At 35.4% G+C, this 26,921-nt stretch overlaps 1 long non-coding RNA gene and 1 other non-coding gene across 2 annotated transcripts; both read left to right on the top strand.

The window, feature by feature from the left end:
• The first annotated feature begins 673 nt into the window (after positions 1-673).
• LOC124899871 lies at positions 674-779 on the top strand. The gene has a single exon (XR_007057434.1). It is a non-coding gene; the product is annotated as a small nucleolar RNA R71 (small nucleolar RNA).
• A 25,053-nt stretch (positions 780-25,832) lies between these two features.
• Positions 25,833-26,528, top strand: LOC107853461. The gene is made up of 3 exons (XR_001669768.2): positions 25,833-25,925; positions 26,242-26,308; positions 26,401-26,528. It is a non-coding gene; the product is annotated as an uncharacterized LOC107853461 (long non-coding RNA).
• The last annotated feature ends 393 nt before the right edge of the window (positions 26,529-26,921 follow it).

Genomic DNA, 26,921 nt, shown 5'->3' with positions numbered 1-26,921 from the left:
GTGAGACACCGTGGTTTGAGATAGTTGAGAGAAGTCACATTTCAACTCACAGACCATTTTTTTGTACGTTTTACTCTATTCAATATTCTTGCTAACACATCCTCGGTCTTGAATTTTTCAAGGTTAATGGCACTTGACTCCTTGGTCTTAGCTTGAACAAGAGGGGGAACATAACAATCATAATCATGATCCTTATTCCTCCAATATTTATCCCACTTACGGTCCATCCAACGTTGATTACTACCTTGGCTTTGATAGGCGGGGCGTGAATGCCCAGATTATTATCCAAATACCGGATTTCCTCATCCAACTTCTTTTCTTCTTTGTCATGTTCATAGATTTTGATTCTACGGCATTTACCGCTTTTGTGGCTTCTCCCATAACATGCTTTGTCAAGTGTTCAAGTTCGGTCATCATTTTCTCCATGGTTTTCTCCTTCTCTTTATTCTGCTTTCTTTATTTATTATCAACCATGAAAGCAGTGGAAGGGATCTTGGGAACTTCAGTATCCTAGGTATGCCATCCCCAGTTTTGCTTTAACTGTTCTCCTATAAATAGAAAGGCCCCTTGGTGGCGCATCTTCACTATGGATCCACCGGCTGTATTATCCACCACCATTTTATTTAATAAATCAAGGGCACGGTATAAGATCTCAAGAAGCATCTTCTCTGGGACTTCATGATTTGGGCATTAGAACAATTTTCCATTAAACCGCTCCCAAGCTTCAAACAACAACTCTTTATTCAATTGACCTAAATTCACAATCTCATCCTGCTTTTGAAGCATTTTAGATAGTGGGAAGTATCTATCAAGAAACACCATAGTAAACTCATCCCAAGATGTAATTGAGCCAGGTAGATGTGAGCGGATCCATAAAATCACTCGCCTGTTAGTGAGACAGGGAAGAGGCAAAGCCAGATGGATTCTGGAGTAATGTGTGCTATATTGAATGGTGCACACACTTCCATGAAATTCTTCAAATGGACATTTAGGTCCATAAAGGCTTGACCCCCATACAATCCTTTCATTTGCAACATGTAAAGAATGACGCTAGTCACATAGAAGACATTGTTCCCATTATTTGGTGGAATACGGATTGCACTTGTTTAGCCCGCTTCATTTAGTTGGCTCTTATCATCTAGGAGACCATCAAAGAGGCTTATGTTGCTTGCGTTATCACTCATTGTTCCATTAATACTTTGATCACCTAAAATAATTTCAAAAATAACAAATAAAGTAAATTATACCACCCCGGGTATTCCCCAGTAAGAATCTCACTGCATAAGTGAAATCTATATTTCACTCCCCGACAACAGCACTATTTTAATAATACTCAACTTACTCCCATGTTTGAGTTGTGAGGCAATCGTCGTTAATAACCAAACTAGCATTGGGGTCGAATCCATATGGAGTGAAGTATAAATTCAAATCTTATGGGTTCTCTAATTACTAAAAGGTTACCAAAAATGCTAACAAACACGCCATGTAAAATAAATGGGTGAATTGATTTGGGATTTGTTTGTAATGATTTTCGGTTAACAACTCCCGAATATGACACTTTTGACTTAAAAGTGCGTGGGTTGATGATGGGTTAACGTGAAATTTAGTTGTTAACCAAAGAATAGGATAGGTCGAAGAGCATTGTGGTTAATATTTCAATAAAACCACAATAATTTCACCCATTAGCTCTTTTGAACACCTAATAAGTGTTTAATTCGTAATCACCCAAAACCTAAATTATGCATCCCTATTTATAGGATGATGCTCTTGACATTATTTGCACTCTAATTACACTTACTTCTAATATTGCAAAAGGTAGTAAACCATAGGATTAATTGTCCACCATTGTCTTGACCCCCTATAACCCTCTTTTAAGGATGTTATGGGTTACCTCATGTTTACCTTCATCCCTCTTTCAATGATGATGAAGGGTTTCTAGAGTTTGGGGTTTTCACCCTCAAATTTCAACTCGTAAATTCAAGCAATGGTGGAATCCATCTTAACAACTAACAATCATGCAAACACAACAACACCCACACACAATTACACTTTAGTTCAACATAATCCCAAGACTAATTTAGTTAGCTACTCATGAAAAAATTCAAGAAAGATATACCATAAGGATTATCCAAAGAATTCATTCTTCACAAAATACTAAGAAATCAAGCCTCCACAATTAGTTACACACTTGCCCAATTTGGGTTTTTTGCTTCAAATTCAAAATTATCTATGAGGTGAGCAATACAAAAGAAGAAAGGATTTTTGCCTATTTAAGGTTTGGGATTCATCTATGAAATTTTACAAAACTGCCCTGGGTCAGAATCCCACTAAATCGCGTCCATGTAGGTTCGACTGCAACAGTGGTTTTTCTCTATGATTGCACTAAGCTGACCATCTTGACTGACCATAATTATAGCCTGAGGACCACAGTCATGGTAACTGAGACTGGACTACCCCAGGTCTCTAGCTGTACTCCTTTTGTTTCTATTTGATCGATTTTGAGCTTCAATCTATATCTTTTCACCTTCTCAACTATATACCTGCAAAATATGGATATTAGTTCATTTAAATAATAATGATGTCTCATTTTCTTATACAAAACATATTAGTGTGCACAAATGTTTGGTGCAAATGAGTAGAAAAATCACCACTCATCAATCCTCCCATACCTGATGTTGACAAACTCCTCTGTCTTTGCTTCCCTCAACTCTTGAGGAAAGATACGATCCAAGAAGGCATTATAAAAGGCATCCCACAACCCTTTCTCTTCCATATCACTTCTACCCTGTCCCACTCTTTATACCACTGATAAGCAACATCTTTGAGCTAATAAAATGCAAAGTTAACTCCTTCTATATTCAAAGCCTGCATCATCCAAAAGATCTTTTCCATCTCATACAAGAACCCCTATGGATCCTCCCCAACCTTTATGAATTAACCAACTCTTTTAACCTCAGCAGAAAAAGCAACAATCGCACCCCACTCAGCCTGAGTAGAAACTAATTGGGTAATGACATGGATAGAATGATGAAATTCTATATTCGTCAAGTTGCCTTGTGGGAGCTAAGGAGAACTAGCCGTAATATGAGGAACTCCTACATCATCAGGAATAAGACTATGAGATTGAAGATGTACTTCAGATATAGGACACACCCCTTCAGCATTATCCCTAGATGGGATGGAAAAATTTCCTTGTGTTCCAGATCTAGGAGGTATGATCTTAAAGATGAGCAAACAAGGAATAGAGGAGATTCTAGGATTAAGAACTCAATCTTAAAGATAAAATACCGAGAAAGTGAAATATTCATAAATGTCTTGTAGCCTATCTATTTAATTATGGCATGCTTCATACCCCCTAAAAAGACTCTACTCGACATGACTTTGTGGACTTCACAATTAAGCATAAACCTAGGCTCTAAGACCAACTTGACATGACTCAACCTTAGGCCTTGTCGTAATGGGCATTCCAAGTCCAACCAAGATTGGTGACCGCCCCTGTTACCCAACCCAACTACCTATGTCCAGCCTTAGATGGGTTGAATTTCAAATATATAACAAGATAGAATTATTGTTTTTATTAAGACTATTGGAAATAGGGTCACAACTATGACCGCCCCAATCGAGTCTAGCCGCACCGCACCAACCACCCTACCATACCAAACAAAACAATAGGCCATAAACCAAAGGGAATACCAAAATATAATGTGAAAATCAATCCTAAAATGTAATAGGATGGAACAACCAATTATATCATCCAACGATGTACCACAAAGCTTCTATCCAAAAGAGTAAACAAATTTGACTGGGACATGCCCTTATCCATGGCTAAAACCAATATAAAAAATAAAAGAAAAATGCCTAAAAATCCATAATATAAAATCATGTCTTTCAAAAGGATGAAAGCTCACCACTTCAGTCCAAATGTTGATACCGAATCTGCATGCTAAACAGGAGGAGTAGAATGGTTGGTTCCTGCATGGCATGAGTATACAACCACTAGTAGATGGGGTTAGCGAGTGATCACTAACATAAATCTCAGGATAAGGATTAAATAATGCCTGTCATTAAACCAAGTAAAACCATCAATAAAGCATATAACCATACATATATAAGTGCCGGGAAAGGGGACCGGGTTTAGCATGCATTTAAAATCTTTACCTGGGATGTATAGCTTTGCCGTCCTAACCACCCACGGGCCATATGGGTTCATCTCCCCCTACTGAAAAGTCCCTAGTGTGTTTAGATGCACGACCAGGGAATATCCCATGGGATGACTAGTGTATCCCTTAATATAAAATGTGACACACGCACATGGTCATCATGATCCGTCATATTAATAAATATGAGTTTCTAGTTTTGGACCCACTGGAACTACCACCTTCTACAACTTAGCTACACATCCCACCATTAATGCCCAATTAAAACCATGTCCAATCAAACTATTTACCAATTATTAACCAAGGCCAATATTTGTGGTACCATCATACCACCCTTTACTTACAAGCAATATCCATAGCTAAACATTTTAGGTTAAGGGGACACTAGGTTTCCTTCCTTATACCATGATAAATTTATTTGGGAGACTTCTATGTTCTCCACAAGCATAACCAATTAGACTTTAGCCTTTTTAAACCATCTAAACCATGCATAAATCTTTTGTCCAGATTGAAATATGCAAGAGTTCCATTAAAAGAAGTCAATGAAATGAACATATCTTTATAAGTATTTATCAAACACCTTGGGGGCATAATATAACCAAAACCAATTTCCAAAGACCATTAATTCATTAACATGAAATCCAATTGTTTAGAACCACCATTAATGCATATAAAAGCATAATTAAAACCATAGGAAACCATAACTAAGCATTTAATATTAAAACCCCCAATAATAGTTGAAAACCATAATCATGAAATAGTAAAACCATGAAATCAATCATATAAACCATGCCTTTAGTTAAAATTATAATGAGGGAAGAGAATCATTCCTTATACCAAAGAATTGGTGGAAGGAAATCACCAAGACAAGCCCCAAAGTAATCCATAAGATAAAACCCTAGACTTTTTACCCCAAAAGCTCTTGAGAGAAATATGAGATGTTTTGGAATTGTTTCTAAGTGTTAATGAAAAGAATAATAGGTTAAATAACCTCCTAAGTATTTTAGAAGCCATGGGTCCTATTAGGGCAAGTAGGGAAATATCCAGAATACCCTACTTAAGTCCCTTAAAAACTTATCACAGGGATATGATAGACCCATACAAGTCGTACCCTCCTATACAATCAGTATCCACCATTTGTATTTGAGCCTCAACCCTTAGATCAAATATTTTCTAGTATATGACTCATCCAACGAAGTAGTAACCATATCATATAATCCATAACCATATCCTGTATCCCTGGCAGATTTAAATACTAGGAGGATTAAACACTGCCTACCATACAAGTTCCTAATACGATCGTACCAAACCCTTACGACTCACACCCCTATGTCGTACCCATTCTAGTAATTGAAACCGTCCCACCAACTAAAACTAGTCAGTATAAGATAGGACTATAACACTCGTACCCCATCATATGGCTCATACATATGAATCATATTGGGTCCAGAGAATGGATTTCTATGAAATTTTCTAAGGGTCAAAACCCAGGATATTTCATGTACACACCAAAGGGGAATTCTTTAATACCCAGAATTAGGCCTAAAACTATAGAACTTAATCTGTACACCATGTGTTTGATTCAATGCCCCAACGAGTTCATTGTGAAATCCTTCAAGTTTGGGGCTATAATCGTGCATTCTAGGCTTAAGTTCTCTAATTATAATTTTGATATGCCTAGTTGTAACACAAAATTAGGGTTAAAATTATGTATTTTATGTGATGTACAGTACTGTCGACTATGGTCTTGGGTACCATGATCATGGTCATAATGATCGTGGTTATTACTCCACAATCTCCATACTTGAGGGCAGTGTCTATAGAAACTAAAATTTCTACACACCCATTTCTCACGGCAAAACCTTCTATAAAAGCTACTATATGAGTTTATCTGATTAATATATCATGATTTTGGTGTGATAATGTCAATGATAATCTAAATTATAATACTTATAGGTACTAATCCGCAAAGACGAGAGACTTTGACAACATTAGGTTCATGGCCGCTGAATTCTAAAACCTTTACTGCAGTGATCAGCCTAGGATAAAATTACTCCCATCCATTGCTCTCTATTAGTATATAGCTCAATCAGATTATGAGATATACCAGAAGAAGCAGAAAAAAAAGGAGTTGTAGCTGCCAGCTTGGAGAGAACTTATTCAGCCTTGGTTGTATTACACAGGGACCTCACAGAGTCATACAAAAATATGGTGAAGAGATAAAAGAAGAGAAAAATTCTTTAGAAAGTTGTGTAAAGGGGTAAAGGGCGTCTTCAAGGTGCTCAAGCCCAATGATCGACTACCTTCGCCTAGGTTGGAGAGTGATGATGAGGCCCCTTCAAATTGGTAAGATAATGATATCAGTGGTGATGGTGTAGATTCAGTAAGAGAGGATATCTCCTGATGTAGATTTACCTTTTAATTTTTTTTATTGCACATGCAGTGAGGATACTACTTTCTTTTTAGTTGGGGATGCCCTCAAATATGTATTATTTTGATATGTTCTTGGATATTTTTTTTTATGTTGGATGATATTTTTTTTGTGCTTTTGGGATGTTATCTTTGGGTACTCTGATGGTTCCCACATTTTCATGGATTATTATGTAGTATTATTTTTAGTTTTTTTTTGGCTTTAGTTTTATTTTCATTATGATGATGCATGACGAGCCTTGCCATATGATAGATTGGGTGATGACATTCTTATGAGTAAAGCATCGAGTTTGGGTTTTGAGCCATAGATTTAGGGAAATTTTGAGTACCCATGGCATCTAAGTCACTAATGCAAGAGAAGTCTGAGTACTTATAGCATTGTGAACTTGGGGTCCCATTGTGCACTATTGGCGAAGTTTAAGTATCCATATAGTTGGTTTACCCATATTAAGTTGAAATGTGAGGCTAAATATTTGGTTGTAGCCGTAATTTAGATAATTTAGCATGGTTTAAAACTAACAATCCCCTCTATAAAAAAAATTCAAAAATCAAGGCCATGGACGTGAGCAACCTTATATCAAAACTCTTTCTCTTGTTGTGACTCCACAAATGCTTGACTTGTTAATGGTGATACATACTCCATTTTTGTCTCTAACAGGAGGGGTAATTGAGACTGCTTGGAAAATTTTGCATACCATGTGTGGTGAGCTTTTTTCATTCATCTCTTATATACTTGTGTTATCTAGAATATGCCCCGCTAGTCTTTGAAAGCTAATTTTGATTGTATTTGTTTGGATAAATGATCTTAGGCCATATTTGTGACATTGGAAAACCACTTTAGCCTAAAAATCCTACCCATGTATAAATATAATCCCTAGTTACCCAATTTGAGCCTTTATAACTATCTTTGGCAAACACAATACAAGTCATGAACCATTATTTTTATCCTTCTTTTGAACCATACCCTCCTTGAACATGAAAATACAAGTTGAGGCTAAAATCCTAAGTTGGGGTGGGGGTGGTGAAGATTGATGTAAGTAAATATAAGGCCATGAAGTTGCAAGTGAAAGGCCTAAGTGCCTAAGTATTGAAACAATCAAATAGAAAGAGAAAGGGGCCTAACAAAGGAAAAAATCGCATGAAAATTGCAAGAAAAAGGAATGAAAGAAAATGGGTAAACAAAGGAAGCAAAAAGTGAGCATATTAAAAGAGAAAAGATCAAATAGGAGTGGCCTATAGTAAAAAAAAGCTGATTAAATAGTGTGATGTAGATGTTCAAAGAAGGGTGTAGCGATGTTGTTCCCAAATGATATCCTACCCTAACTCGAACCTACATTACAAGTTCAAAATTCTCTTGAGATCTTCAACCATTTACTTTCTTTGTCGTGGTGATAGAAAATAGGTTAAGCCTATGGTATGACACTTGTTGACATAGAGAGTTCTTTTGTGAGGGAGAGAGGTTTTGCATTTAAATGCCTTGTTGCATATTTGGTAGCTTTGTGTGTGGAATTTTCTTTATCTTGATAAGGTATGGAAATGATTTGAGGTAGGTGATTTTGTCATCTTCTGAGAAATGAGGCAAATGGAGTATAGCTTAGTTTTGATCAAAAGAGAGTCACTTTTAGAGTATTGGTTGGTTTTTCTTGGTTTCTCTTAAAAGTCTTGTGCATCCTTAGATATTGAATTTTATGATGAGGGGTGTAGTAAGAGAAGTTTAGCCTATGTTCAATGAGATACTTGTGGTGGTGACTAAGCTTGAAGTCATCGTGATCTTTGAGGCATGAGAACTAGGCAATACAAGTGTAATGTCTCATGATAAGGGGTAATGTAGCTTAAGGACAAGGAAAACTTTAAGTTGGGGGTGTTGATGAGTGGTGATTTTACCACTCATTTTCACTCAACATTCATGCATATTACTATGTTTTGAATGAATAATTGAGACATAATTGTGATTAAATGCACTACCATCCATATTTTGCAGGCACATTGTTAATGAGATAGAAGGATGTGGATTGGTAGTAAAAAGGACCAAAAATAAGAAAGAAAATGCAACTGAAGACCTGGAGCAGACATGGCCTTAGTTACCACGATCACGATCTGAGGACTATGATTGTGATCTGTCAATAAGGTCAACCTATAATGGTCGTAGCCAAGCCTATGCGATTACGGTCTAGCGGAAAACTGCAGCCCAAGGGCAGAAATGTAAATACATGTGGTTGATCCTAAATTTGACAAAAGGAAGACTCAAACCCTAATCATTCATCATATTCCACCTTCTTCAATTTTGAGGGATTTTCTTGGGGTTTGTATCATCCATTCGTAGAGAAGAAAATATTGTATAAATTTTAGATGAAGGATATTTTAGAGTCACTTCCTAGTGAAGAATTAGTTAAATCCCATTGAATATTTGTTGGATCTAATAGTTTGAAGTAACATTCACTTAGATTTTTTTCAAATAAAATCAATGTATATTTTAGGTAAGGTTTTTACATATTTATCTTATGAGTAGCTAGTTTTTTCTCTTGTATTATGATAGAATAGGGTGTAAATATGTGTGGGATGTGATTTTTTTGTGCATTTACTAGTTTATGGTGTTGGATTCTACTATTACTAAATTGATAGGTATTTATGGGTGAAAGACCTAAATATGCAATTAGGTTTGAGGAATGAAATTCCTAAGCTCTTAAAAGCTCAAACTATACTTGAAAGAGTGGTTTGGGTGAACTTTAGGGACTCACATAATCCTTGAAAGAGGGATGTGGGAACCAAGGAAATAATCTTCACTATCTTAGACATAAGGGTGATTATGAAGTTGACTATACTAAAGGAACCATCCTAGAAATAGGGGTGTTTATTTGAGGTATTAGGTGGTTTTGATTGAAGCAGTCATTAGGTACTCAAAAGGGACAATGAGTGACACCCTTGTGGTTTTGTTCACAAACTAGCCTTAAGGATTTCTAACCTAACCTACCATATCACCAACACTTATAATTTGCATTAAATTATCTCACACTCATGTATATGTTGCCCCTAGGAAAGCATAATCCCAAGATACGTGCCTAATTTCCTAGACTTTAAATATTTGTAGCCTCGAATTAATACTAGAAAATCCCAAAAATAAACATTAGTGTTAATACCGTTCTCACCCCTCATTTTTATCTTTTTGTAATATCAGTTTGAATTTAACAAGTATCCATTATTTATTATTAACTTGATTGCCACTCACATTGTTCTTCGTGGATTTGACCCCGACTCCAAAGTTTGGAAAATATATTGACAACGACCTCCTTGCACTTGAATTAATGTGTAAGTTGAGTGTTATCAACCCTTGGCTTAAAAACCCTCCATATCTCTATCTAGATACTTTGCCTCTTCTTCAGAATTTAAACCTTCATACCTTGGGGATTTACGTTATGCACAAACTGCATTCAACTTTTCCACTTCGACTATCGTAAATTATTTTGTAAGAAACCCAATATTAGTCCTCAGTTGTGCTACCTCTTGAGATACTGTCTTATTTAATGCTCTTTGTTCTACGAATGCTCCAATTAAATAAGTTCCTACTGGTCTGTCTACATCTTGAGTATGCCACTCTTGATTTGTCTTTATGATTTAGTTTAGGATCTCAAAAACATGCTACCAACACAGACTCATGACTGCCCCACCGGTGATAGTTCTTCTACAGCCTTGATATTTTATTTCAAGGCTCTATTGAAGATCTCAAGAAAATTCCTACTAGTCATCTGATGCCTAGTAAAATTTTATAGCTTTTTCTTGAACCTTAATTAATTCTCATCTAGTGCGTTCGAATGCAACAACCCAAAATAATAAATCTCATTATTTAACTGTGAATTTCTGGAAGGTGGGAAAAAATTTTCCCAGAACCGAGTCCTCAACTTATTCCAAGTATCCATAGATACATCTGGTAATTAATCTAACCATAACATAGCCTCTCCCTCACAATTTAGCCTCTTTCATTATAAATAGGAAATAACCTCAATCTAATTGCCTCTTGAGTCACTCTAGGAAGATTTCATGAAGTGTAAATTCTCACAAAGATCCTCACATGCATCTTTGCATCATCAGTAGGTATGCTTGAGAATACCCCTTCAAGTTCAACAAGTGAATCTTGGTACTAGCAATGTCAAAGTTTGTACCTGGAGGTAATGTCAAACTTTGTACCTTGGGGCAATTCTAGTGGGATTGCAACACCATTCTAAATCGACTCGAATAATCCAAATCTTCTTTTGAATCTTTGTAGTAAGGGTGATATTGTTGTAGATTCTATTGACCCTATTCCTTGTCTATTTTTCCCTCTAATTAATTATAACTAGACGATTTGAATTATCTTATCTATCCCTCTCTTCCCTTGTTACCCGCCTGGAAACTTCTTTCCTAGTGTATTTCTTAGTTATCAATCGAGCAGTGACTTATTCCACACTTTTATGACCATCATGCTGATATAAAGGTTGATTTAAGATTGCAACCTTATCATGAGCCCCCTTTAGAAAGGCTCATTGATCATGAACTCATTTGTTCACTATTCTTCAATTTTATATCCAAGTTTTCTCAATCTTTGTATCAAGTGTAATTAGGAAATTGTCTTGACTTTAAGTATTGTGAATACACCGGTGTGTGCTCAAAAATAACAAAAAAGTAAAATCAAGAAACAACTACTAAAAACCCCAATAAACAAAATCAAATCAACTCCACACCTGTTTCCCCCCCACAACGATGCTAACAGTTGATGTCGTCCAAATTATACCTTGCAATAAAGAAAAAAACGGTCACTATCAAATACAAAATCCAATCAGGGCTGGGATTGATCCCATATGAAATAGTTCAAAATATCAATCAATGTGTAGTCAAGGTAATCAATAAACACCTCTACTAAAATAAGGGGATTTTGTAAGTAATTAATTCAGCAGTAATAATGTTGATTTGTTAGAATTGTAATCAATATGTGAGGTGCACTAGGATTGTTTTCCCCATGACATCATAACTTGATAGGTTGTTTACTTAGCAATCTATTCTGATGTGTTGCATTCAAAATATAACTAGATAGGATCATCTAAATATCTCTCAACCTTTATTAAATAAATATCACTCTTCTCCTCTAGATCTCCATCCAAGTGTTCAATTTTAACCCTTGTTCTTGATCGCAGATTAACTCTCCCTACTATGGCTCAAGTTATTAGGTGAAGGTTGACATATTTAAATTTGTATTCATATTTTCTACTCTATCGAGCAAGTCTAAAGTTAAGGCAAGTTATAATGTTGTACACCCATTAGAAAGTAATTATAATGAAGAAAATATCAAAATATCCACGCACACCGGTCTAGAATTACCATGCATTGTGCCTTATTTACCATGGTTCCTAAGACCCTAGTTATGATGTTTATCATACTCATAATTTCACAAACATAATAAGATATCTAATAATAAAGCATAATCAATAACTTACAAGAATGAGAAAATAAACTCCAAGATCTCACTTTGAATAAAAACCCTAAAATCCTATGTTTGTGATTCAAATACCAAGACTGTACCTTATAATAATTTAATAGAACGTAAGCTGACACAAAAATAATAAGAATATTTACAGATAAAAACCAAATATATCCTAAACACGAGAGGATTTGTGCGTCGGTTAGCTCGTACCAAATGGAAAGTATGATCATGGTTTGATTCCACGACTATCCTCGGTGCTCATGGTATTCTCATGGACTTGGTCATCTTTAGGTTTTCTCTAGTATGATCCTCCGTATGATGTCATAGCTTTTAGGTATGATTTTACTTAGCTCTCGTCTGATCTTTCCATACTTCAAACTTCTGAAATCAGCAAATTTGTACATCCTTTCTAAAATACCTTCGTATGATCAAGACTTTACTGTACGGTAGTGGGTAGTCATCTTCTGATCCCCATTGACTTAACCCCTGCAACACTATTTCTAGCACTCTTTCCACAATCAGATTGCATGACCATATGATCGATTATGACCACGGGAAACTTTCGTCTGGTCATCTCCTGAGAATCATCTATTGCTTCTTCCTATAATGCCTAAGTACAATTTTGGTCAAGTTCCATGGTCGAGACATAAAGTTGTCTGATGCCACCTTCCAAATATTTTTGACCTACAAATACCTAAAAAATCATTATATTCGTATAGGAATAATATAGCTGCAAATATTCACCATTTAAAGAGTCGATAATGTCATATGTTCACAACATATCATCCATCTAAGACAACAGACAAGGATTAAAGAAAAAGGAATATTGATTAGATAAGGCTAGTGTCGCATCCAAATTTCTCAGGTCATGATAGAATCTACTATAACCCACTAGTAGGTAAGCCAACACAAAGTTTGGAAGAGTTAGTAATTGACTATCATGAGAAATGGAGAAAATACGAAAGATAATTTTGAATAAAAGGAAAATATAGAATGAAACCCTACGTCCCGGAGAAGTCGGTACAAGAGCTTCTAATACAACTAGAGTACAAAGTGAAATGTATAATAAATCTATGAGTGCAAACCATCTTTAAAATAAAAATTAGAGATAAGTGTAATCAATATAAGGGAGAGCAAAAATACTCCAAACGGCATAAGCTCGCCCAAAATCCCCAATTCGTGGATGCTCCTCACGATGCATACTTGAATGGAGACAAATCGTTTCATAACTATAGTATAAGTACCTAACATGTGGTACTCAATAGGCATCAATCAACTGAGCAACAAACCCACCTAAATGAACGGGTAAATCTCAAACTGATCAATTTTTAAAATTGGCCATAGAAATGAGATGCCAATGCTAGCATCATAAGAAACTTATGAAAGGCCAACCTAACTTTACTCCCTCTCAACAATCGATGAAACTTCACTAATTGAGAAAGAAAATAACCAACCTTACCTCATAAAAATAGAGAAAACTATACAATTTAGTTAGGCATCTAAGATAATGAATGAGAATCACGATAAAGAGGAACACTAACTAGATGAACCTACTATAGCTGTTGATTAAGTGAGAATTAGTATAAACTAAAATAATAACAATAGCAACAACAACATAAGGTGCATGTGGCACAAAAAATGGAAAATATAACTAATATAAGTCGGGGGTCATAATAAGGACATAAAAATAAAAAGGACTTTAACCCAACTGCTACACCCTAAAGAAAATACCCTATTGATCTACTCAATCCAATACCAAAAGAAATCATCTATGGGGCTAGTCATATATGCATGAATCTACACAAGTCATACAACACCAACATAGTAATGCCAAGGCATATAGCCATCGATGGGTGTGAAAACCTAAAATAAACTCAATAGAAGGTAAAGGAAACTAAGTCATATCATACCTATATCGATGGAGTCTAAAGTAATAGTTCCAAAGTGCCTAAAGAAGTATGAATCTGAGCGTTTCCAAACCCTTACTGAGTGTCTGAATCACTAACTAAGGAACTAAGTGTACTACATTCGATTGAAGGTGCCACAACTCTATAAGACCAATATGGATATGATGAATAATTAATAATCCCATGCTAAGGACACTCTCTACACCAATGATCAATCTTTATGTACCCATAATAAACTACTAAAGCTCTAACCTAGCAAAAATTATGAGTCATCCCCAATTGGCTGACCAACTAATGTCTAGGAATCTCTCTACTAAAGTGATAATCCTCTTCTCAATCATAACATACCTTTGAGGCTCTAGGATGGTGAGGAACATATGTTGACCCTATCTAAATAACCAACTTACACCTAGGGCATTTCCTAGATTAATGACCAATCTCTCCATAGTCTAAACATGCCTATCAGACTCTTTGATGTATTGCATAAGTTAATCTAAAATGAATACCATGGGAAGAAGATCTACACCAAATACTACATCATGTCTGACAAGAATTATATCCACTGTGACCACCATGATCTATCTGAGATTCATCCACAATTTGAGGTTCTACCTCTAAAGATCCTAAGGCTATAAGTGATGTTGACATCTATTTGAAGTATCCCTACCTCCTAATAGAATACCACTAATAATGTACCGCTGATAGGGCCTCTTACTTCCACCTTCGTATGTCTTAAAACATGCTCTCTCTATGGTCCTCACATGATTAACAACCTAAGAAAAAAGAATACTCAGTTTCTAGAAAATACTTTAATGCCAAGAAAAGTGACAAATCTAACCCTCTTACAATTCCATGCACCATCCTATGCTCTGGAGGTTATCATATAAAGGTATGTCTATCCTACTTGAGAAACCCAATTTCGATAGAGAACCTTATTGGACACCAACAATTCCAACTCTGGTCTGCGAACCACTCAATGTACATGGGACTAATGTTTACTATGATGTATCGATGAAAATACATAGAATCCCTAACATTGTCTCCTGAAAGGATAAGGCAGTTGCAAACTCTACTAGAGCCTGGGCTGGCCCCTTATTCTCTAGTTGGTCCTAAAGATCTCTGACATTAATCTCTAACTTCCCAGATTGAAGCTGAGCTAAAACTCTAGAAACACATGCTAAATTCTTGTAAGTATCTATCGATAAACTCATGACATCTATATTACAAAGAATAGAGCCAAGAAAGTACTAGAGGTTTATAAAAATAAGGACACACAACAAGGATTCAATAATAGAATTTCCTAAGAATGCCCTATAGCCTCCCAAAGATAGGATACATATATCTTTTTACCAATCTTAGTACTCTACAAGACCCTTATCTCTTGTTCCAACACTCAATAAACCTAAGCTATATCACCAATTTTTCATGACCATATTTCTCATGTTATGATGGCACCTACTATAACCCACCCATAGGTAATACAACTCAAATTCTAAAAGAAATTGTAAAGATCTATCATGAGAAAAGGACAAAATGGCATAAATGAATTTAAATAAAATACTTTATAGAATGAAACCCCCAAACCTAATGAATTTAGTATAAAAATGTATAATGCAATCAGAGTACAAAGTTAAATACTGAATAAATGTACTTATACAAACCATCTCCAAAATATAAAATTGAGATAAGTCTAATCAATATGAGGTGAAGTAGGAATACTCCTAATGTTAAGAGCTCAACATTAATATCAAATACATGGCTGTTTCTCACGATGCACACTTTAATAGCAAGAACTCATACTATGATCTGAAGGCTACTGAAGTGTAGCATGAGTACTAAACACATGGTATTTAGTAGGCATCAGCCTATTGAGATTCAATGATAATTCAAGCATAAATAATATGTAAAATAGAAATATAACTAAAACACCCTAGATTTCTTGCCCTTAGAAAATTTACTAGATTTTTGGTCTCAGTACAGAATATAACTAGGGGAAACAACTCATACACTAGGATATAAGTGGTATGGGTTAGTCATATGCTGGAGATTATTGGTTGGTAGGTTGGATTTGGTTTCTGCAATGGATATAACTTGGGTGGTATGAGTCGTATCAATGGATACGAGTTGTCTTATTACTTTACTTAATATTAGGCTTGGTAACTTAAGTTGGATCAGAGTATGAGTAGATCACCAAGATTTGTGATCCAGGTTAAGAGTCATACCATGGACTCATATGGTGGGCAGTGTTTAATAATTTTTAGATTTTATTTTTCCAGGGTACGGATAATGGGTACCGGTCGTATGCTTGGATACGACATTGGTCGGGGTGAGTCGTGCCTTGGACAATGTTGGGTCCAAGAGAGATGACCTTGGGTATGAGTGGCGGGTACCACTCGTATTGGAGGGTATGACTGGAATGGTTAGTCGTATCCCTATAATGGGATTTTGGTGCAGTTTAAGTGAGGGAAATCTAAAAATTTCCGCACCTAACTTGATAAGGACCCATGACTTTTAACTTACTTGAAAGGTTGTTTTCCCTATAATTCTATTCATTAACACCTAAAAACACTCTCTAATCCTCTCTAAAATTCTTGGGCTAGGGAAACTAGGGTTTTGTCTTAAAGATTAATTTCAGGCTTGTGTTGGTGATTTCTCGCCATCATCTTATTGGATGAAGGCATGTTCTCTTACCTTATTGTTAGTTCCTACTAAAGGCATGGTTTTATACATTGTTTTCATGGTTTGATTATTGTATGGTTTTAGGTTTTCAACCATACCCATTAGTTACCATACCCATGATCATGAGTTAGCAGTTGTTGTATTTTCTTTGAAAATTTAGAGGCATTATCTTTATGTGGTTTATTTTAGAATTGATGAAAGATTATGATATAAGTATGTTGTATCATCCGAGAAAGGACAATGTAGTGGAAGACGCCCTTGGTATATTATTTATGGGAAGTGTTGCTCATTTTAAGAATGATAAGAAGAAGTTAGTTTAGGAGGTTCATCAGCTCTCTCGATTAGGCGTTCAGTTGGTAGATTCAACTGAAGGTAGTTTTTGGGTTCTAAATAGTTCAAAATGGTCATTGGTTATCGATGTAAAGAAAAAGCAGGATAGAGATCCCAGTTTAGTCAAGTTAAAGGGATTTGTTAGATATCAAAAAGTAGAGGTTTTCTCCCAAATGGGAGATGGTGTATTGGATGTCAAGATAGACTATTTGTGCCATGTGTAGATCGTTTGAGATAGTGAATCCTTGAATAATCTCATGTTTCACATTTCTCTATTCACCTAAAAGCCACTAAAATGTGCCGTGATTTGCGAGAAATCTATTAGTGAAGCGATATGAAGAGGGATATTGCTGAATTTGTAGCTAAGTGCCGTAATTGTTAGCAGGTTAAATTTGAGCACCAGAGGCCTAGTGGAATAATGCGGGAGTTTAGCATTCCCACTTGGAAGTGGTAAGAGGTGAACATGGATTTTGTAACAGGGTTGCCGCGTTCGCATCGTCAGTATGACTTAATATGAGTTATTGTAGACAGGCTTACTTGACCATAGCGTACAGTTATTTAGTTATTCAGTTATCAAATTTTGTATTTTAGTCTACAAATTATTTCAGAACATGTTATATGCTTGGTCATGCATTCTCAAATTTTATAACTTTTCACACATTCATATTTAGTTATTTCATGCTACTCAGTCAATCTTTACTTTATACACATAAACCCATGCATTCCAGCCTAACCTCATCTCATATACCATTATATTCAAAGTATTGCTCGCATATGTTTTTGTTATGTATGATGTTTTATATCATAGGTTTGAATGCTCAGTTTCCCAACTATGCTTAGACAGTCCAGCTAGTGCACAGGAGCAGCAATGGTGAGTTCTCATGTTTTGAGAACCTATTATGTTTTTTCAGTCTTTTTATATTTTATTTTAGTTAGATAGTTTGGAGTTAGTTGGGGCCTTTCCCATCAACTCTCTTTTTAGTCAGCTTAGTGACTTTTAGATATCTCAGACAGTTAGTTAGTTGTCAGTTTTATCAGTCAGATTACAATATTTTCACATATGTTTTAGACTTATGGATTCAAATGTATTGATTTCAATATTTAAATCTTATGACATTTTCAGCTTATTTCCGCATATGTCTTTTCTTATCAATTTTACTCAATGCTCACAGCAAGTACTAGCTCATAGGTTAGTTTATGGTCACATATAAGCATCATTGTCGGGACTAGGACGTAACCTCGGGTCATGATAAAACTTGGTATCAAAGACTAAGGTTTTATAGTGTCTTAGGGAGTCTTAAGGCCACACTGAGTAGAGTCTTATGCAAGGTGTGAAGCACGCCACACTTATGGACAAGAGGCTACAAAAAATTATTGGTAAAAGTTTCCCTTCTTTCAGTATTCATGTCATGGGAAAGAGCATAAGATCTATTTAAACTCTCTTTTTAATTCATTCATCCATCCATTTATAGAAAATACCTCCCAAAAAGAACAATGCAAGAAGGAACGGCAATCAGCCTATACCACTACCTATCCTGAATGAGCATATCTTCCATCATAATTTTAGAGCTTCCTTCACTACCATAGCTCACAAAGTAGCAGCTTAGAACTACCAGCAGGCTACTGTCCCAATGATTCCAGTAGCTAATATAGCTACAGCTAGGATTTAACACTTTACCTTAATAAACTATCCTTTATTTTCAGGATCCTAGTCTGATAAGGATATGCAAGAATTTGTTGATATTGTTCAGAAGGTGATTAATATCATAGGTGTCACGTCTAGTGATAGTGCAGAATTGGTTGCATGCCAGTTGCAGGATGTAGTTCATACCTGGTATAAGTAGTAGAGAAGGATAATGGCACAGATATAGGGCTTGTAGAGTGGGACGAGTTTGCCACAATATTTTTAGATAGATTCTTCTCTCTGGATTTGAGAAAAGCTAAGGTACAGGATTTTATTAATTTGAAGTATGGTAGTATGAGTGTGAAGGAGTATTCCCTTAAGTTTACTCAGTTGGCCACGTATTCTCCTATTATGGTGTCTGATAATAGGTACAGAATGAGTAAGTTTGTCTCTCGTATAGCTGATAGTATGGTCAAGGAGTGTAGGACTACTATGTTGATTAAGGAGATAGACTTTTCTAGGCTTATGGTTTATGCTTAGAAGATTAAAGAGGAGAAGGTTAAGGAGAAAGAAAGAGAGAATAAGAAGCTAGGACTAGTAGCTTTAATTTTTCACAGCCATGGCCAGAGAGTGGTAACCGTCCTCAATTCTTTCAAAAATCCTTAGCCCCAAATCTATCTTCATTAAGTGTGCTAGTGCCAAAGTTCAGAAATTATAATCGGGATAGAGCGCCAGTCTCAAAGTCCCAGGTCAGTATAAACAATAGTCATACTAATCCCCTTTGCCAAAAATATGATAGAAACCATTTAGGTATGTGTAGGGCTGGCAGTGATATGCGTTTTAGGTGTGGCAGTACAGGCCACAAAATCAGAGAATGTCCTAAAGTTGGTCCGCTAAGTCAGCATAGTCATCCTTCAGCTCTAGTGGGTCTTCCAACTCAGGAGGGCGCTACATCAAGTGCCACTAGTGCACAGTGCCAGAATAGACTATAGGCACTCCAGTCCTGATAGGATCAGGAAAGTTCTCTTGATGTAGTTATGGGTACGTTATACATCTTTCATATTTATGTTTATGCTTTGTTAGATCTCGGTGCTTCACCTTCTTTTTTAACACCTATGTAGCTATTTATTTTTGTGTCAGTCCCAAATTTTTAGCAGAACCCTTCTCAATGTCTACTCTAGTAGGTGTCTCTATTAAATTGAGGGGTAGTAATTCAGCACTAAGGTGTCAAATTGTTTCTTTTCCTAAGGAAAGAAAAATGATATCCAAGGGGTGTGTTTACCATCTTGTTCAAGTTAAATACTCAAATTCTGCGACCCCAAGTCTCAAGTCAGTTTTAGTTGTGAGGGAATTTCCAGATTTCTCCCTAAAGATCTCCCAGGAGTTCTTCCCAAAAGAGAAATTGACTACGGAATAGAGCTCCTTCCAGATACCCAACTTGTCTCTATTCTTCCCGACAAAATAGCTCTAACTGAGCTAAAAAAGTTGAAAAAATCGTTGAAATATCTCTTAGATAAGGGAATCATAAATCATAGTGTTTTCCCGTGGGGTGCTCTAATTTTTTTCGTGTGTAACAAAGATGGTTATCTTAGAATATGCATCGATTACTGTTAGTTGAACAAAGTCATAGAATTAATGACTTTTTTGATAAACTCTAAGGTTGCCATATATTTTTCTAAGATAGAACTTAGAACAGGCTATCATCAACTCAGAGTTAAATAATATGACATTCTGAAACAACTTTCAGAACTCGGTATGGTCACTTTAAATTTCATGTTATGTCTTTTGGACTAATGAATGCGCCAAACCTTCATAGACTTGATGAACAGAGTATTCAAGCAGTACTTGAACATGTTCATCATAGTCTTCATTGATGATATTCTTGTCTTCTCCCATATCGAAAATGATCATACAAACTATCTCAGAATTATATTACAGACTCTTAGAGCCCATCACTTATTCCCCAAATTCAGTAAGTGTGAGTTTTGGTTAAGATCAGTAGCTTTTCTTGGCCATATTATTTCCAGTAATGGCATTTCATTTGACCCTCAAAAGACCAAAGCAGTAATAAAATAGCCTAGACCCATTTCTCTATCAGATATTAATAGTTTCTTATGTTTGGATGGCTATTACAGGTGGTTTTTTGAATGGTTTTCATCTATTGCATCCCCCATGTATTGATTGACTCAAAATAAAGTCAAGTTTTAGTGGTTAGATTCTTGTGATAAAAGTTTTTCAGAGTTGAAAACTTGACTCACCTTAGCCCCAATTTTGACCTTACTAGATGGTTCAGATGGGTTTGTTATTTACTATGATGCTTCCAGAGTTGGCCTTGGTTGTGTGTCAATGCAAAGAGGTAAGGTCATAACCTATGCCTCTATATAACTTAAACCTCATCAAAATAATTACCCTACCAATGATCTTAAGTTAACAGCTATTGTATTTGCCTTGAAAATAGGGAGGCATTATCTTTATGGGGTTTATGTTGATATGTTCACTGATCACAAAAGTTTACAATATGTGTTCTCGTAGAAAGATTTAAATCTTTATCAGAGAAGGTGGTTAGAATTTTTGGAAAAATTATTATATGAGTGTGTTGTATCATTCGAGCAAGTCCAATGTAGTGGCGGATACCCTTAGTAGATTGTCTATGGGTAGTGTTGCTTATTTTTAGAATGATAATAAGAAGCTAGTTTAAGAGGTTCATCAGCTCACAAGATTAGGCGTTCGGTTGGTGGATTAAGCTGAAGGTAGTGTTTGGGTTCAGAATAGTTTAGAATTATCATTGGTTGCCGAAGTAAATGAGAAGCAGGATAGGGATCCCAATTTAGTTAAGTTAAAGGGATCAGTTAGAGATCAAAAAGTAGAGGTTTTCTTTGAAATAGGAGATGGTGTATTGGACGTCAGGGTAGACTCTGTGTATCGTGTATAGATGGTTTGCGACAGTGAATCCTTATAGAAGCACATGGTGTGTTTTACTCTATTCACTAGGAGCCACTAAGATGTACCATGATTTAGGGGAAATCTATTGGTGGAGTGATATGAAGATGGATATTGCAGAGTTTGTAGCTAAGTTTCCTAATTATCAGTTGGCTAAAGTTGAGCACCAGAGGTGTAGTGGCATAATGCGGGAGTTTAGTATTCCCACTTAGAAGTGGGAAGAGGTAAATATGGATTTTGTGATAGAGTTACCACGTTTGCATCGTCAGCATGACTCAATATGGGTTATTGTAGATAGGTTTTCTTGACTATAGCATACAATTATAAGTTTTTTAGTTATAAGATTTTAGTATTTCAGTTTACTAACTATTTTAGAACATGTTATATGTTTGGTCATGCATTCTCATATTTTACAGCTTTTCATACATTTATATTTAGTTATTTCATGCTACTTAGTCAGTCTTTACTTCATGCACATAAACCTATGTATTCTAGCCTAACCTTATCTCATAGACACCTACATTAAAAATACTGATCGCTTATGTTTTCTTTGCTCTATGTTGTTTACACTACTAGAAATTACCCCTATTGCAACAAAACTTTTGGCAACGGTTCCAAAAGCATTACATAGAGGACCTATTGCAACGGTTCCAACCTTTGAAAAAAAAATTTGTTCTAATAGAACTATTAAATACTAGAACCGTTGCTATTGTTTAAAAACCGTTGCAATAGGATGTTTTATCGCAACGGTTGCCAGATCCATTACCACAAAGTCATCTATGGCAACGCATTATTGGAGGAAAAAAGCTATTGCAACATTTATTTATTCCCACCACAAAAATTTCACCAAGTCCGCCAAAAAACCCTACTTTTCCATATAACCTTCTAAGATGACACTTTAGGAACTACATGTTCTTCTAAATTCACCAAGACCAAAAATTGAAGTTTCTCCGACTTCTAAATTTTTCTTGTTCATTTTGCATCTTCATCTCACTGCTCCAACTGCTCAGAAATATCTTACACCATTAACAATTTTATTGAAGTTGTTCATTTTGTGTCTTCATCTCACTGCTCCAACGTCTTCACAAGCTGCTCTGGCATCTTAATTCCCTTCCCAAGTTGGAATACTTCAAGAAGTCGGTCTTAACTTTTTAAAGCTACTCCGACTTCAGCTCCAACAACCACTTCAATTTATGAGAAAATTTGAGGTTTTCTTCTTTAATTTGATGATTTTAAGGTTAGTTAATTCTTCTAATTAATGATTTTAATCTATTTTTTTGAGTTTTTAGTTTAGGGTTTCTTCTCCTTCTCTTTGATTGTTGACCTAACATTTTGGGATAGGCTTAATTTGGGTGTTTTTTCAGTTGATACCTTTTCTAGGTCGATAACCTATTTCCTTGTGCTAAATATAAATTTGGGCGTTATTTTGGGTGTTTTCAATTGCTACCTTGTTTCACTTCAATTGTTGTAGCTTTCAGGTGCTAGATATTACATGATACAATTTCCATATATACATAAAGGTTGAGCTAATACCATTTATATAAAGGTGATTTACTCATTCTTTCCATAAAGGTGACTTACAGTACACATTTTAACTATCTTGGTTGTTGAAAGAGATCTTTTTCCATTCTATTTTGGTAGTTTAATTTACCAAAGCTAAGTATCATTATGTTCTATTGGTCCTTGCTTGATTTTGAAGTCAACTACTTGTATTTAGTCATAGTTCTGGAAGTGGCATTTAGTTAACTAAATGTATCATTATGTTCTATTGGTCCTTGTATCATTATGTAAAAATGGTCATAGTTCTATAAATGGTATTTAGTTAACTAAATGTATCAATATGTTCCATTCCGGTCTTACAGCTAGCTTATTGGTAAAAACCAAGATTTGACCACAAGCACTTTTTTCAACAATGATTAAATTTGTATCTTGAAAATGTTTTACATTAGCATAGAATTGAAATGAATTGAAAGAGAAAAGTGAAATTGGCTCAATTATAAAAGTAAAGCATTTGGTTCTTATCTATGTATAATTAAGAGTTGATTCTTAAAGGAACCAATTTGGTTCCCTAAGAATGAAACCACTCAAAGATTTTATACTTCTGGTTCATATTCATACTTCTGATTCTAATTCTCTTATGAGTTTACGACTTTGGAAATAATAATCATAAGCACTAGGAAGTTAGGTAATATGTACCAAAATTGGTACAACAGTAGCATACTCAGAGTGTGCGCAGTCCTTACCTCTACCTCAGAGGTAGAGAGGTTCTTTTCGATAGACCCCCAGTTCAAGATAAACAGTTCAAATCACCCCTAAAAAGCAGTTACAGAAGTGCAAGAATTATACCAAAATTAGCATTGGTAGAGTTTATGTACGGTTGTCATCTTCATGTTCATCATTCTCTCTTTCTTCTTCCACTGTGACTCTCTTTCTTTCTCCTCTTAAGGTATATCAATCACTTTTCTTATTGCTCTATTTCCATTTGCGTACGGTCAGATTTTGACTTTTTCATTAGATTTATCATATGTAGATTTCGGGATTCTTTGGAACTCGAGTGAGGCGTAATCCATCATCCCGCTCAATTCATAGAGATTCACAGCATCATAGTGTGCTTTTATTTCCTGTTACCTTCATCAGTACTATTTCGTTAATTTAAAATTTAAATTTAAATTTTTTAGTTAGAAATCTAATGATATGATGCCTGTTTGGCTTTTGTTTCCTGTTGTAGTTGGAAATTGGACTTAATCTCCAATAAAGGATATGGCTAATCATTGAAATGATTAAGCACAATTGTTATTTTATTAAAATATAATACTTGGCTTATACCTAAAGATATTGGGATTAGTTCGCTTGTTATCTATTTTAGTTTGAATTTTTTCTTAAATTATTTTTATGGTCAGAAATGATATGTTAAGAGATATTAGACTTTTTTAGAACATAACTATTATATTATTGAAATTTATTAGTCTGTAATGAATTTTACGATAATCAGAAAGTCTCAGAACCCAAAAAGTCATAAGCTATATTGCTTGAACTCATCAAAAATGTCAACGGGTGCTTGTCAGATTCGCCATTCCTAGTGTATTTTAGAGAATCCGACACGGGTGCGGCATCAAAAGTGAAGAGTCTGCGCAACTTAGGCCAAAAGTTAATCTCTCCTATTCGATATACAAGAAAGGATTGCAAAGGTTCTTATTAGCTCATCCTATTGGTTTTAAGCTTAGATCATAATGATTCTGTTCTTTATTTGATAGAATACGGGTAGTAATTTCAACCTAGCTAAGTGTTTTTTGACTTTGTGTTAGATTGATTTACTTGTTGGATTTTTGTGCAGTTGTAAAGGATGTTCCAAATTTAGCAGTAGGGTTAGCACTTACTGCAGAAAACATTGAGAGTGTGATGGATGAAATTCGACCATATTTGATTTCAGCTAGAGGAAACACTTTGTTGCATAAAATTGATGGCAATTATTCGGATCTTAACTGCCCATGCCAAACTGAAGTTGAGTAGACAGGTGAGAAATTATATGAAGTTATCCATATATGACCTCTTAGGACTACAGGTTCACTGAGTTTGTTCCAGTTTCATACTTTTTGTGGACTGGTTATCTGTAATAAATCAATTTTCTTTTGCTTATTTTTTTGATACTTTTCTGGCAGGTTTTGAAGTCTTCTGTAGAAGCTGCTCTTCAAGTTCTACATTTTCCCATATACCATCCAAAACTGACTGAGATGAAGGAACGTAAGCAAGAAAGAGAAAAAAAATTAGGGAAGAATTGTAGCACTGACCATGATGCTCGCAGTAATGCTTCATCTCATAAATGCAGACCTGAGAGTAATGCTAAATCTCTATCTAGAGCTTGTAATGAGTGGCGTAGCAAGAGCTCCATTGCAGGTAAAAAATAACTATCATATAATCTTTAAAGGTTTCACTCTATGACATTTCTTTTTTAGGGACCTGAAGCATTAGTTGAATACAGATATACCATTCTTTTTGGTGACCATTAGTTCAAATTCGAGTGTTACCCTTAGGAATCTAAGGGAGTTGAAAGCCTGCCAAAATAATGGTCAAAAGGTTTGTGTGTTTGATCTTAATGTTGTTTGAATCTTAACTAGTATAAAGGATGTATAGTCACTGTGTAAGATTAAACGTGCTGCACTGATTTTATTACATACTTATGATATTAATGACACAGGGCTTTTTGACATAAATGGAAGATCTTTTTTGGTTTTTATGACCCTTGTCATCTTCCAAATAATCCTAGATGGACACTTTTCAATTATCTCTCTATATCTGTTCAAGGTGGGGCCTTAGAAAAATTTACTTTTTCTACTACCATGAGAACTGTGGTTTTGCAGATCTGGGATTGTCGCTTGTTGGAGAAGCTGAAATATCTTTTTCACAAGGTAGATCTATTGGTAATAGGTTTTGGTTTATGATTTATGCATAACTTTATAAATAGTGAAAGTCATATCGTCTACAACCATAATTGAATTTGTTTAGGAGGGGAAAGTCATGAGAACATGCCAAATGTAGTGGGATGGGAACTAAATAAAGGAAAGAAGGTTCCGAGGTGCATCAGCCTTGCTAAATCTATTTATTCCAGCTCCCTCACTATTAATTCCTTTGATGATCTATCTATATAGTGTTAGTTCGTTTTATCTATTTCAATGCTTCCTTCTAATAGTAATGTTTCTAAAGTTTTCTTTTGTATTCTTCTAGTAAAGTGGCAGTGAAGCAATGGAAACTGATGATCTCCTGCAGCTGAAATCAGCATATCTTCTGAGAGGTCTGTGTAATTAACTAATTGATTATTGCATTCATTTCTTTGTACTCCATGGTAGATGTCAATTATGGAATCTAACAAATATTAACTTGTAGATTGCAAGCATTAAGTGCAACACTTGGTAGGCATAGAAACTTATAACACGTGGAACAAATTCTAGTTGCCGATATGGAGAGTGTTGTCAACAATGGGTGACTGTACCTTACTCAAAGGCGGAGATAGAGAAATTATTACATGTATGTAAGTTTCTGATTACAAATTTCTTTGACTTCTGAGTTCCAAATGAATGTGTAGATTACCTTTTTTTTCACTATTAGGTAACACTGAAATGTGTATACTTGGATACCATAGTTTTTAAAGGTTAAATAGCTAATATTGGAAAATGTTTTAATGTGCAGATGATGCAAGAGAAAGATCAGTTGTGGATACACAGTGATACCAATATAGTTTACTTCATGTAAACCTATCCAATTGGAGCTGCAAGTGTAGTTTGTCTCCTCTCTGATGGAATGTCCAAGCCTACGTATATGCGGGATACCATCTGTTGAACCATAACTTCTCTTATGTTTCTAATTGTAGTATTAGTTGTAGTATGACATACCTCTATTTATCTCCC

Source organism: Capsicum annuum, chromosome 6 (assembly GCF_002878395.1).
Source record: "Capsicum annuum cultivar UCD-10X-F1 chromosome 6, UCD10Xv1.1, whole genome shotgun sequence".
NCBI classification, from domain to species: domain Eukaryota; kingdom Viridiplantae; phylum Streptophyta; class Magnoliopsida; order Solanales; family Solanaceae; genus Capsicum; species Capsicum annuum.
This window is presented reverse-complemented; position numbering and strand designations above follow the sequence as displayed.